This window comes from Crassostrea angulata, chromosome 3 (assembly GCF_025612915.1).
Source record: "Crassostrea angulata isolate pt1a10 chromosome 3, ASM2561291v2, whole genome shotgun sequence".
In the NCBI taxonomy this organism is placed as follows: Eukaryota; Metazoa; Mollusca; class Bivalvia; order Ostreida; family Ostreidae; genus Magallana; species Magallana angulata.
This window is the reverse complement of record NC_069113.1, coordinates 2,363,764-2,377,171: the sequence shown is the minus strand read 5'-3', so window position 1 is coordinate 2,377,171 and position 13,408 is coordinate 2,363,764. Positions and strand designations below refer to the sequence as shown.

General features: G+C 28.7%; 3 long non-coding RNA genes across 3 annotated transcripts; all 3 read left to right on the top strand.

Annotated features, from left to right (window-relative positions):
- The first annotated feature begins 296 nt into the window (after positions 1-296).
- On the top strand, positions 297-2,335 carry LOC128175301 (uncharacterized). Its single transcript, XR_008242662.1, has 4 exons — positions 297-418; positions 1,516-1,542; positions 1,742-1,860; positions 2,270-2,335. It is a non-coding gene; the product is annotated as an uncharacterized LOC128175301 (long non-coding RNA).
- A 4,423-nt stretch (positions 2,336-6,758) lies between these two features.
- LOC128175896 (uncharacterized) lies at positions 6,759-7,692 on the top strand. Its single transcript, XR_008242735.1, has 3 exons — positions 6,759-6,910; positions 7,107-7,225; positions 7,638-7,692. It is a non-coding gene; the product is annotated as an uncharacterized LOC128175896 (long non-coding RNA).
- A 3,108-nt stretch (positions 7,693-10,800) lies between these two features.
- LOC128175469 (uncharacterized) lies at positions 10,801-13,077 on the top strand. Its single transcript, XR_008242686.1, has 4 exons — positions 10,801-10,910; positions 12,253-12,279; positions 12,477-12,595; positions 13,007-13,077. It is a non-coding gene; the product is annotated as an uncharacterized LOC128175469 (long non-coding RNA).
- Positions 13,078-13,408: the final 331 nt, after the last annotated feature.

Genomic DNA, 13,408 nt, shown 5'->3' with positions numbered 1-13,408 from the left:
TTAATAGTGTTTCAATTTATGTCATGTTGATATCTTTAAATAATAGTAATAATAAAAACCCAATTCCATCACTCGTTATCATTTTGAAAAAGCAGACAAAAAAATGTGAATTGAAATTTTCATTAATATTTATTAAACAATTTGATATACAATCCTTTTCACAACCTGTTGACATTTGACTTAATTATCTACTTAATATGAAACATGAGTCGAAAATAATAGTTCGACACGCATAAAAGTACGTGTTTATCCTTCAATTTTGTAACTTATATACTGATTGGGTCAAGGTTATTTATATACCTGTCAGTACGGTGGTAATTGTATATCAACTTTTGTTGGATTTCTATTTGAACGTATCAGCACTTCAGAATGGGGAAATTTATCGGTCTCTTTCTCATCTTGAGCATTGCTTTAGCAGGTATACTTCTTTATATATTTTTAAGAGAAAGGCATACTTACATTATCATCTCCTTATTTTAAATACAATCTGGTTTCAATAATTTTGTTTTTAATTAAGGAATGAAATCAATAGAACAGTTTTCGCTCTTTTTTTCTAAACCACTTCGCGGTTTATAAAGAGTAAACTTCCCAACCCATTTTATATTCGTATAAAATGGGTAGTTATTGAATTCATTCTTTATGATTTAATTTTTTTGCTGTTAGTTATATATTCAAACGGTCCTTTCACCTTTCAAATGACATTAAATGGTTCAATATGATATGAGTCAAAATTTGCACCCATAAATGCCATTTTTTAAAAAATGTTAAAGATACATTAAACTGATGGTCTTTATTTTATCTTTTTTGTATTTTTTTTTCTGTTTAAAAGTTTATATAAAATATGTTTTCACTTATTTATTTGATTTATTTGCACTTACTGGTAGTGAATGACGTCAGAAATGACGCTATTTTTATAACTAAATCAAAATCAGTCACAAATTGACATTTTTCTGATCTTTGTTTGAATGGGAAACATAGAGCGACACTTTGAACAAGAAAAATATTTTTGTTACTTATTAATCTTGGATAGATACATCTCTGATGAAATTTTTTGTTTGTTCAAGCATGCGCTCAGTGTTTTTTGAAAGAAAAAAACTGCTTGAAAACAAGCCATTTTAGGCAAAATATGCACAATTGGCGGTAAAAGGTAAATCTTATGATGTCGTATCTCTAAATTGTGGGCCCTTGAATCAAAATGAAAATTATGACAAATCTTCACACGCATATTTGTGCACAAAAAACAAAAAATATCATTAATATGATGATGTTCAATTTAGATGGCCATTTTAGACTCAAATCATATATAGACCTTTAAACGTAACGTCAGGCGGATTAATGTGTTTTTAATTTAGTCTCACTGTGACGTAGGCAATAAACAATTGTGTATTGTTACACAAGGTATAAGTTTTAAATTGTATAATTTAAAATCTTTCAACTTTTTTGAGATCATTTATTATTGACATAGATATAATTTCGTAGTATCATTATTGTGATTATTATCATTAACTTTTTCAGGAACATTGTTTCCAGAAATAGATGCAAGTAAGTTAGTTGTTTTCTGTTCTTGATAATAAAATTGATAACTGAATATCATATTCCAATAATATGAATACATTTCCATTTTTGAATATCACATAACCATACTATAAATACATATTTTTTTTAATGGATATTGTATTTTCAGATTATTCTGTTGATCACCGTTATTTACATTGAATGTCAAACAATTTTACAACTTCAGGTATTCAGAAAAGATTTACGTGTGAAATGGGTGGAGTTCGGTTCTGTTTAGCTCATTGCCTGGCTCTTGGTTACAGGGGTGCTTGGTGTGACAGCAGGAATGTTTGTAATTGTAGATAAGTACGTTGAACTAATTTATGTCCATAATTTGATATTTTGCTGCATCTCTGTGTGTGTAAAATCGATTATTAAAAGGCTGCATAATACTGAAAGATTATAGATAATTTGGCCAAAACAAGGTGATTATGGGATGCAAGTAAAAGTATTTTTAAGGTTTTAACAAAAAAGAAGTTACTGTATCATTAAAAGAAAAAACAAAAGAAATTGTCAATTAAATACATTTTATGTTTCCGGTCCTTTTTGTAATATAGGTTTTCATTCTTAATACTAAACACTTTTCAAATCATGTTGAAAATTTTCCGTAGAAACAGTATTCAAAGACAGCAAATCAACTGCCTTCTTGAACAACGTCTGCACAATGTATAAATTTGATAAAATTGTCAAATCATTTTTTTTTTTTGCTTTGCAGGTGCTCAAGGAGAATGCGAGAAGTTATTCTTTGTGAAGCACAGTTGAATAAAACGTGAATAAAAATATCAATTTCATTTTTTTTTTATGAATCTGTTTCATTTTGCAATTTGCTCAACTAACATATTTGATCACTGAATTGTTGTATACAATAACAACACTGCCGATTCGTTTTAATATAATCATTTTCCATTTCATATCTTTAGCAATTGATTTATACATAACATATCAAATTTAAGCAATATTCATTTCTGTTTCAAATAAAATACAATTCATGATTCTTATAGTCAAAATGATTGCTAAAATATGAAATGGAAAATGAGTATGTTAAGACAATTCAAAGAAATTAACCATATTTTGAAATTAAAAAACATTTAAAAGCAATAATAAACAATTCTTTAAACTACTTGATAATGAATGATATGATGTATACATGATTTAGAACAAAGGGCTTTAATAAAAACACCTGCCGATACTAGCATTTCTTTCCAGATATCTGATATACCTTTTGGGGTACATATCAAAAGGGGTGATGCAGTCTACAAAATTAAAATCAGAATTCACGAGGTACGAATGATAGTATCGAATCAACGCGCGGTAGCAAACAATTGCACGTATTGTTGTTTAATATGTAGCTAGTTATTGAAACATATATATAAAAAGATATAACGCATAGGAGATAAAAAGTATCAAATGGAACGATATTTGAACAATATAGCGTAACAAAGGGAAAAAATAATATTATTTCACTTACCTTACAGCAGTCGATTAAATCTTTAAAAGGAATGTGTATCATCTACCAAGTGCTCTTCTAATGAATATTTATCCAACCTTATATACGTAGCATCTATTTTAGGCCTCCCAGAAAAGGAAAATAGTAAGAAAGTTCAACGTCTCATCTTTAACTTTATATGGAATAAATCAGAAAGAATAAAAGGCAATACTCTTATCGGTAGTGTTAGAAATGGTGGTCGAGGTATCATTGAAGTAGAAAGTAAACTAAAGGCTTTAAAAGCGGCCTGGTTACCCAGAATATGGAAATCAAAAGAAGTTCTGTATAGTATACTGAACAGTTTTTGTAACAAATATTATATAGATGTACAATGTAATGTATATTTACAATTTTCGAGTACCGTAGATAATAAAAAAATTCCACTGTTTTATAAAGAAGTACTTTGTGCTCTTAATGAATGTAAAAAATATCCCGATTTGATGTAATCTCAAATGTCAATATACTTCGACAGTCCATGTGGAACAGTTGTAATATGCGATAAAAAGGAAATGTATAATTTTTCGAAAACTGGGTTAAGAGTGGCAGCCTATTTTTTAAAGATACACTGGATGATAATGGCAGAATTCAATCTAAAGAAAGTTTTACTTATTTTATAAAATATAAATCTAATTGGTTATGTGAATATAAGACTATTATCTCCATGTCAAAATTTGTGGATAAGAAAATTGGTTTAGAATTTTTATTTTCAAACTGGTTCTGATAACTTGTATGGAAGAAAATGTAATTTTTTTTTTTTTGCAGAAATTTTATGAAGATGAAGTTTACAAAACCTTGCTTACAGACAAGGAAGTAAAAAGAGTTTGAAATTCATGGTACTCAACAATGGGGAAAATATATGTCTGTAAAAGCTTAGATGTCGAAGATAAACAAATATCTGACTTCAGTTACCGACTACTTAATAATTCATTGTGTAACAACCTATATTTATAAATAAGGACCTTTTGACAATAAACTTCGAAATGACTGCACCAGTGTAATGGCTAATATATTTGATATTTCAACAAATGTGAGATGATGTCCGTAAGCTATATTAAATTATACATGATAAGTAATTATGATGGAATTAATCAAAAACCTACTTTCATTTTCGATAAACTAGCCCGAAATAGCAAAAATGAGAGTAAGGTGGTAGACACGCTTTGGCGGTTTAAAGTCATCCGGAGTTTGCATCAAAATTAATGCTTGCAATGAAAAAAGATTGAATGATTACGTAAAGAGTGAATATATTTACTAGGAACTAACTTATACTGCACACAGACGTTAAATGGTGACAAGCGTTGAATAATTAAAATAAGTCAATTCGTTTCTTGAATGTGCATTTCAATTTTGATGTACAGAACGCTTGCGAAACGCGACCCCTGGTAATAGAATGGAATAGAACTTTCCAGAACGGGGTAACCAAGAACGTGGGTTGACTAATTGGCGAAAAGTGTAGGAGGAGTTCATCATGCATCGCGGGCAGATACTTTGGATCGGACATTTTTGGTTAATACATCACTATGATGGTGAATAAATACAATGGAACAATCTAATGCAATTTTAGTTTTAATGGGAATAATTTTCCAAAACGGAGTGCCCGTATTCTATATCATATATCATATTATAACGCGGACACGAATTATATCAAGTATAAAGGTACGCTAAGCATGTGATGAATGTCAATGATTTTCCTACTAATTTTGTACGTTAATCTACATCTTATTGACAGATGTTCCATGCCATCTTAAAATTAATTAATTCATAGATTTAATACGTACACTAAGACAATAAAGGTTAAAAAAACATTGAGGGTCTATTTTCCCATCCCGATATATGATTTATTGTTGAAAAATAAATAAAAACTTAATACATTAAATGTTGAAATTTCTTACATGTTGAGCTAACATCTAAAACGTGTAATTGTAACGACATTTATAACTTTTCTAGGTTTTAATGATGATTGAGTTTTTTAAAAACATAAGTTATCATTTTTGGGTGTATAGCGGGATATAAATACGGGTTGCTCACGTAATCAAGTTCCATGAAGCCCGGATTTTTCAGCTTAAATGCCAGAAAATTAGATTAATAGTGTTTCAATTTATGTCATGTTGATATCTTTAAATAATAGTAATAATAAAAACCCAATTCCATCACTCGTTATCATTTTGAAAAAGCAGACAAAAAAAATGTGAATTGAAATTTTCATTAATATTTATTAAACAATTTGATATATAATCCTTTTCACAACCTGTTGACATTTGACTTAATTATCTACTTAATATGAAACATGAGTCGAAAATGATAGTTCGACACGCATAGAAGTACGTGTTTATCCCTCAATTTTGTAACTTATATATACTGATTGGGTCAAGGTTATTTATATACCAGTCAGGACGGTGGTAATTGTGTATCAACTTTGTTGCATTTCTATTTTGACGTATCAGCACTTCAGAATGGGGAAATTTATCGGTCTCTTTCTCATCTTGAGCATTGCTTTAGCAGGTATACTTCTTTATATATTTTTAAGACAAAGGCATACTTACATTATCATCTTCTTATTTTAATTTCAATCTGGTTTCAATAATTTTGTTTTTAATTAAGGAATGAAATCAATAGAACAGTTTACGCTCTTTTTTTCTAAACCACTTTGCGGTTTATAAATAGTAAACTTCCCAACCCATTTTATATTCATATAAAATGGGTAGCTATTGAATTCATTCTTTATGATTTAATTTTTTTGCTATAAGTTATATATTTAAACGGTCCTTTCACCTTTCAAATGACATTAAATGGTTCAATATGATATGAGTCAAAATTTGCACCCATAACTGCCATGTTTTAAAATGTTAAAGATACATTAAACTGTTGGTCTTTATTTCATCTTTTTTGTATTTTTTTTTTCTGTTTAAAAGTTTATATGAAATATGTTTTCACTTATCTATTTGATTTATTTGCACTTACTGGTAGTGAATGACGTCAGAAATGACGCTATTTTTATAACTAAATCAAAATCAGTCACAAATTGACATTTTTCTGATCTTTGTTTATATGGGAAACATAGAGCGACACTTTGAACAAGAAAAATATTTCTGTTACTTATTAATCTTGGATAGATACATCTCTGATGAAATTTTTTGTTTGTTCAAGCATGCGCTCAGTGTTTTTTGAAAGAAAAAACTGCTTGAAAACAAGCCATTTTAGGCAACATATGTACAATTGGCGGTAAAAGGTAAATTTTATGATGTATCTCTAAAGTGTTGGCACTTGAATCAAAATGAAAATTATGACAAATCTTCACACGCATATTTGTGCACAAAAAACAAAAAATATCAGTAATATGATGATGTTCAATTTAGGGGGGCATTTTAGACTCAAATCATATATAGTCCTTTAAACGTAACGTCAGGCGGATTAATGTGTTTTTGAATTTAGTCTCACTGTGACGTAGGCAATATTTTTAGTACGATATAACATCAATTTTTATAGTCAATCAGAAAGCGCGTTACAGTAAGAATTTAATCATAACAAGATATCAACGTATGTGTATTTTAAATGTCCAACATTTCTCATTGTGTAAAATAAAATGAAATTGATGCAATACTACATATCAAATGAATAAAACAAAAATTAAAACTATACAGAATTGTTTCGTAATGCTTAGCAATTAATATGTATGTCAACGTCTTCAGTCAACAAGTAAACAATTGTGTATTGTTATACAAGGTATAAGTTTAAAATTGTATAATTTAAAATCTTTCAACTTTTTTGAGATCATTTTTTATTATTGACATAGATATAATTTCGTAGTATCATTATTGTGATTATTATCATTAACTTTTTCAGGAACATTGTTTCCAGAAATAGATGCAAGTAAGTTTTGTTTTCTGTTCTTGATAAAAGAATTGATAACTGAATATCATATTCCAATAATATGAATACATTTCCATTTTTGAATATCACATAACCATACTATAAATACATATTTTTTTAATGGATATTGTATTTTCAGATTATTCTGTTGATCACCATTATTTATATTAAATGTCAAACAATTTTACAACTTCAGGTATTCAGAAAAGATTTACCTGTGAGATGGGTGGAGTTCGGTTCTGTTTAGCTCATTGCCTGGCTCTTGGTTACAGGGGTGCTTGGTGTGACAGCAGGAATGTTTGTAATTGTAGATAAGTACGTTGAACTAATTTATGTCCATAATTTGATATTTTGCTGCATCTCTGTGTGTGTAAAATCGTTTATCTAAAGGCTGCATAATACAGAAAAATTATAGATAATTTGGTCAAAAGAAGGTGATTATGGGAGGCACGTAAAAGTATTTCTAAGGTTTTCACAAAAAAGAACTTACTGTGTCATTTAAAGTAAAAACAAAAGAAATTGTCATTTAAATACATTTTATGTTTCCGGTCCTTTTATAATGTAGGTTTTCATTCTTAATTCTAAACACTTTTAAAATCATGTTGAACATTTGCCGTAGAAACAGTATTCAAAAGTAGCAAATCAACTGCCTTCTTGAACAACGTCTGCACAATGTATAAATTTGATAAAATTGTCAAATCATTATTTTTTTTTTTTTGCTTTACAGGTGCTCAAGGAGAATGCGAGAAGTTATTCTTTGTGAAGCACAGTTGAATAAAACGTGAATAAAAATATCAATTTCATTTTTTTTTTATGAATCTGTTTCAGTTTGCAATTTGCTCAACTAACATATTTGATCACTGAATTATTGTATACAATAACAACACTGCCGATTTCTTTTAATATAATCATTTCCCATTTCATATTTTTAGCAATTGATTTATACATAACATATCAAATTTAAGCAATATTCATTTCTGTTTCAAATAAAATACAATTCATGATTCTTATAGTCAAAATGATTGCTAAAATATGAAATGGAAAATGAGTATGTTAAGACATTTCAAAGAAATTAACCATATTTTGAAATTAAAAAACATTTAAAAGCAATAATAAACAATTCTTTAAACTACTTGATAATGAATGATATGATGTATACATGATTTAGAACAAAGAGCTTTAATAAAAACACCTGCCGATACTAGCACTTCTTCCCAGATATCTGATATACCTTTTGGGGTACATATCAAAAGGGGTAATGCAGTCTACAAAATTAAAATCAGAATTCACGAGGTACGAATGATAGTATCGAATCAACGCGCGGTAGCAAACAATTGCACGTATTGTTGTTTAATATGTAGCTAGTTATTGAAACATGTATATAAAAAGATATAACGCATAGGAGATAAAAAGTATCAAATGGAACGATATTTGAACAATATAGCGTAACAAAGGGAAAAAATAATATTATTTCACTTACCTTACAGCAGTCGATTAAATCTTTAAAAGGAATGTGTATCATCTACCAAGTGCTCTTCTAATGAATATTTATCCAACCTTATATACGTAGCATCTATTTTAGGCCTCCCAGAAAAGGAAAATAGTAAGAAAGTTCAACGTCTCATCTTTAACTTTATATGGAATAAATCAGAAAGAATAAAAGGCAATACTCTTATCGGTAGTGTTAGAAATGGTGGTCGAGGTATCATTGAAGTAGAAAGTAAACTAAAGGCTTTAAAAGCGGCCTGGTTACCCAGAATATGGAAATCAAAAGAAGTTCTGTATAGTATACTGAACAGTTTTTGTAACAAATATTATATAGATGTACAATGTAATGTATATTTATAATTTTCGAGTACCGTAGATAATAAAAAATGTTCACTGTTTTATAAAGAAGTACTTTGTGCTCTTAATGAATGTAAAAAATATCCCGATTTGATGTAATCTCAAATGTCAATATACTTCGACAGTCCATGTGGAACAGTTGTAATATGCGATAAAAAGGAAATGTATAATTTTTCGAAAACTGGGTTAAGAGTGGCAGCCTATTTTTTAAAGATACACTGGATGATAATGGCAGAATTCAATCTAAAGAAAGTTTTACTTATTTTATAAAATATAAATCTAATTGGTTATGTGAATATAAGACTATTATCTCCATGTCAAAATTTGTGGATAAGAAAATTGGTTTAGAATTTTTATTTTCAAACTGGTTCTGATAACTTGTATGGAAGAAAATGTAATTTTTTTTTTTTTGCAGAAATTTTATGAAGATGAAGTTTACAAAACCTTGCTTACAGACAAGGAAGTAAAAAGAGTTTGAAATTCATGGTACTCAACAATGGGGAAAATATATGTCTGTAAAAGCTTAGATGTCGAAGATAAACAAATATCTGACTTCAGTTACCGACTACTTAATAATTCATTGTGTAACAACCTATATTTATAAATAAGGACCTTTTGACAATAAACTTCGAAATGACTGCACCAGTGTAATGGCTAATATATTTGATATTTCAACAAATGTGAGATGATGTCCGTAAGCTATATTAAATTATACATGATAAGTAATTATGATGGAATTGATCAAAAACCTACTTTCATTTTCGATAAACTAGCCCGAAATAGCAAAAATGAGAGTAAGGTGGTAGACACGCTTTGGCGGTTTAAAGTCATCCGGAGTTTGCATCAAAATTAATGCTTGCAATGAAAAAAGATTGAATGATTACGTAAAGAGTGAATATATTTACTAGGAACTAACTTATACTGCACACAGACGTTAAATGGTGACAAGCGTTGAATAATTAAAATAAGTCAATTCGTTTCTTGAATGTGCATTTCAATTTTGATGTACAGAACGCTTGCGAAACGCGACCCCTGGTGATAGAATGGAATAGAACTTTCCAGAACGGGGTAACCAAGAACGTGGGTTGACTAATTGGCGAAAAGTGTAGGAGGAGTTCATCATGCATCGCGGGCAGATACTTTGGATCGGACATTTTTGGTTAATACATCACTATGATGGTGAATAAATACAATGGAACAATCTAATGCAATTTTAGTTTTAATGGGAATAATTTTCCAAAACGGAGTGCCCGTATTCTATATCATATATCATATTATAACGCGGACACGAATTATATCAAGTATAAAGGTACGCTAAGCATGTGATGAATGTCAATGATTTTCCTACTAATTTTGTACGTTAATCTACATCTTATTGACAGATGTTCCATGCCATCTTAAAATTAATCAATTCATAGATTTAATACGTACACTAAGACAATAAAGGTTAAAAAAACATTGAGGGTCTATTTTCCCATCCCGATATATGATTTATTGTTGAAAAATAAATAAAAACTTAATACATTAAATGTTGAAATTTCTTACATGTTGAGCTAACATCTAAAACGTGTAATTGTAACGACATTTATAACTTTTCTAGGTTTTAATGATGATTGAGTTTTTTAAAAACATAAGTTATCATTTTTGGGTGTATAGCGGGATATAAATACGGGTTGCTCACGTAATCAAATCCCATGAAGCCCGGATTTTTCAGCTTAAATGCCAGAAAATTAGATTAATAGTGTTTCAATTTATGTCATGTTGATATCTTTAAATAATAGTAATAATAAAAACCCAATTCCATCACTCGTTATCATTTTGAAAAAGCAGACAAAAAAAATGTGAATTGAAATTTTCATTAATATTTATTAAACAATTTGATATATAATCCTTTTCACAACCTGTTGACATTTGACTTAATTATCTACTTAATATGAAACATGAGTCGAAAATGATAGTTCGACACGCATAGAAGTACGTGTTTATCCCTCAATTTTGTAACTTATATATACTGATTGGGTCAAGGTTATTTATATACCAGTCAGGACGGTGGTAATTGTCTATCAACTTTGTTGCATTTCTATTTGGACGTATCAGCACTTCAGAATGGGGAAATTTATCGGTCTCTTTCTCATCTTGAGCATTGCTTTAGCAGGTATACTTCTTTATATATTTTTAAGACAAAGGCATACTTACATTATCATCTTCTTATTTTAATTTCAATCTGGTTTCAATAATTTTGTTTTTAATTAAGGAATGAAATCAATAGAACAGTTTACGCTCTTTTTTTCTAAACCACTTTGCGGTTTATAAATAGTAAACTTCCCAACCCATTTTATATTCATATAAAATGGGTAGCTATTGAATTCATTCTTTATGATTTAATTTTTTTGCTATAAGTTATATATTTAAACGGTCCTTTCACCTTTCAAATGACATTAAATGGTTCAATATGATATGAGTCAAAATTTGCACCCATAACTGCCATGTTTTAAAATGTTAAAGATACATTAAACTGTTGGTCTTTATTTCATCTTTTTTGTATTTTTTTTTTTCTGTTTAAAAGTTTATATGAAATATGTTTTCACTTATCTATTTGATTTATTTGCACTTACTGGTAGTGAATGACGTCAGAAATGACGCTATTTTTATAACTAAATCAAAATCAGTCACAAATTGACATTTTTCTGATCTTTGTTTATATGGGAAACATAGAGCGACACTTTGAACAAGAAAAATATTTCTGTTACTTATTAATCTTGGATAGATACATCTCTGATGAAATTTTTTGTTTGTTCAAGCATGCGCTCAGTGTTTTTTGAAAGAAAAAACTGCTTGAAAACAAGCCATTTTAGGCAACATATGTACAATTGGCGGTAAAAGGTAAATTTTATGATGTATCTCTAAAGTGTTGGCACTTGAATCAAAATGAAAATTATGACAAATCTTCACACGCATATTTGTGCACAAAAAACAAAAAATATCAGTAATATGATGATGTTCAATTTAGGGGGGCATTTTAGACTCAAATCATATATAGTCCTTTAAACGTAACGTCAGGCGGATTAATGTGTTTTTGAATTTAGTCTCACTGTGACGTAGGCAATATTTTTAGTACGATATAACATCAATTTTTATAGTCAATCAGAAAGCGCGTTACAGTAAGAATTTAATCATAACAAGATATCAACGTATGTGTATTTTAAATGTCCAACATTTCTCATTGTGTAAAATAAAATGAAATTGATGCAATACTACATATCAAATGAATAAAACAAAAATTAAAACTATACAGCATTGTTTCGTAATGCTTAGCAATTAATATGTATGTCAACGTCTTCAGTCAACAAGTAAACAATTGTGTATTGTTATACAAGGTATAAGTTTAAAATTGTATAATTTAAAATCTTTCAACTTTTTTGAGATCATTTTTTATTATTGACATAGATGTAATTTCGTAGTTTCATTATTGTGATTATTATCATTAACTTTTTCAGGAACATTGTTTCCAGAAATAGATGCAAGTAAGTTTTGTTTTCTGTTCTTGATAAAAGAATTGATAACTGAATATCATATTCCAATAATATGAATACATTTCCATTTTTGAATATCACATAACCATACTATAAATACATATTTTTTTTAATGGATATTGTATTTTCAGATTATTCTGTTGATCACCATTATTTATATTAAATGTCAAACAATTTTACAACTTCAGGTATTCAGAAAAGATTTACGTGTGAGATGGGTGGAGTTCGGTTCTGTTTAGCTCATTGCCTGGCTCTTGGTTACAGGGGTGCTTGGTGTGACAGCAGGAATGTTTGTAATTGTAGATAAGTACGTTGAACTAATTTATGTCCATAATTTGATATTTTGCTGCATCTCTGTGTGTGTAAAATCGTTTATCTAAAGGCTGCATAATACAGAAAAATAATAGATAATTTGGTCAAAAGAAGGTGATTATGGGAGGCACGTAAAAGTATTTCTAAGGTTTTCACAAAAAAGAACTTACTGTGTCATTTAAAGTAAAAACAAAAGAAATTGTCATTTGAATACATTTTATGTTTCCGGTCCTTTTATAATGTAGGTTTTCATTCTTAATTCTAAACACTTTTAAAATCATGTTGAACATTTGCCGTAGAAACAGTATTCAAAAGTAGCAAATCAACTGCCTTCTTGAACAACGTCTGCACAATGTATAAATTTGATAAAATTGTCAAATCATTATTTTTTTTTTTTGCTTTACAGGTGCTCAAGGAGAATGCGAGAAGTTATTCTTTGTGAAGCACAGTTGAATAAAACGTGAATAAAAATATCAATTTCATTTTTTTTTATGAATCTGTTTCAGTTTGCAATTTGCTCAACTAACATATTTGATCACTGAATTATTGTATACAGTAACAACACTGCCGATTTGTTTTAATATAATCATTTCCCATTTCATATTTTTAGCAATTGATTTATACATAACATATCAAATTTAAGCAATATTCATTTCTGTTTCAAATAAAATACAATTCATGATTCTTATAGTCAAAATGATTGCTAAAATATGAAATGGAAAATGAGTATGTTAAGACATTTCAAAGAAATTAACCATATTTTGAAATTAAAAAACATTTAAAAGCAATAATAAACAATTCTTTAAAC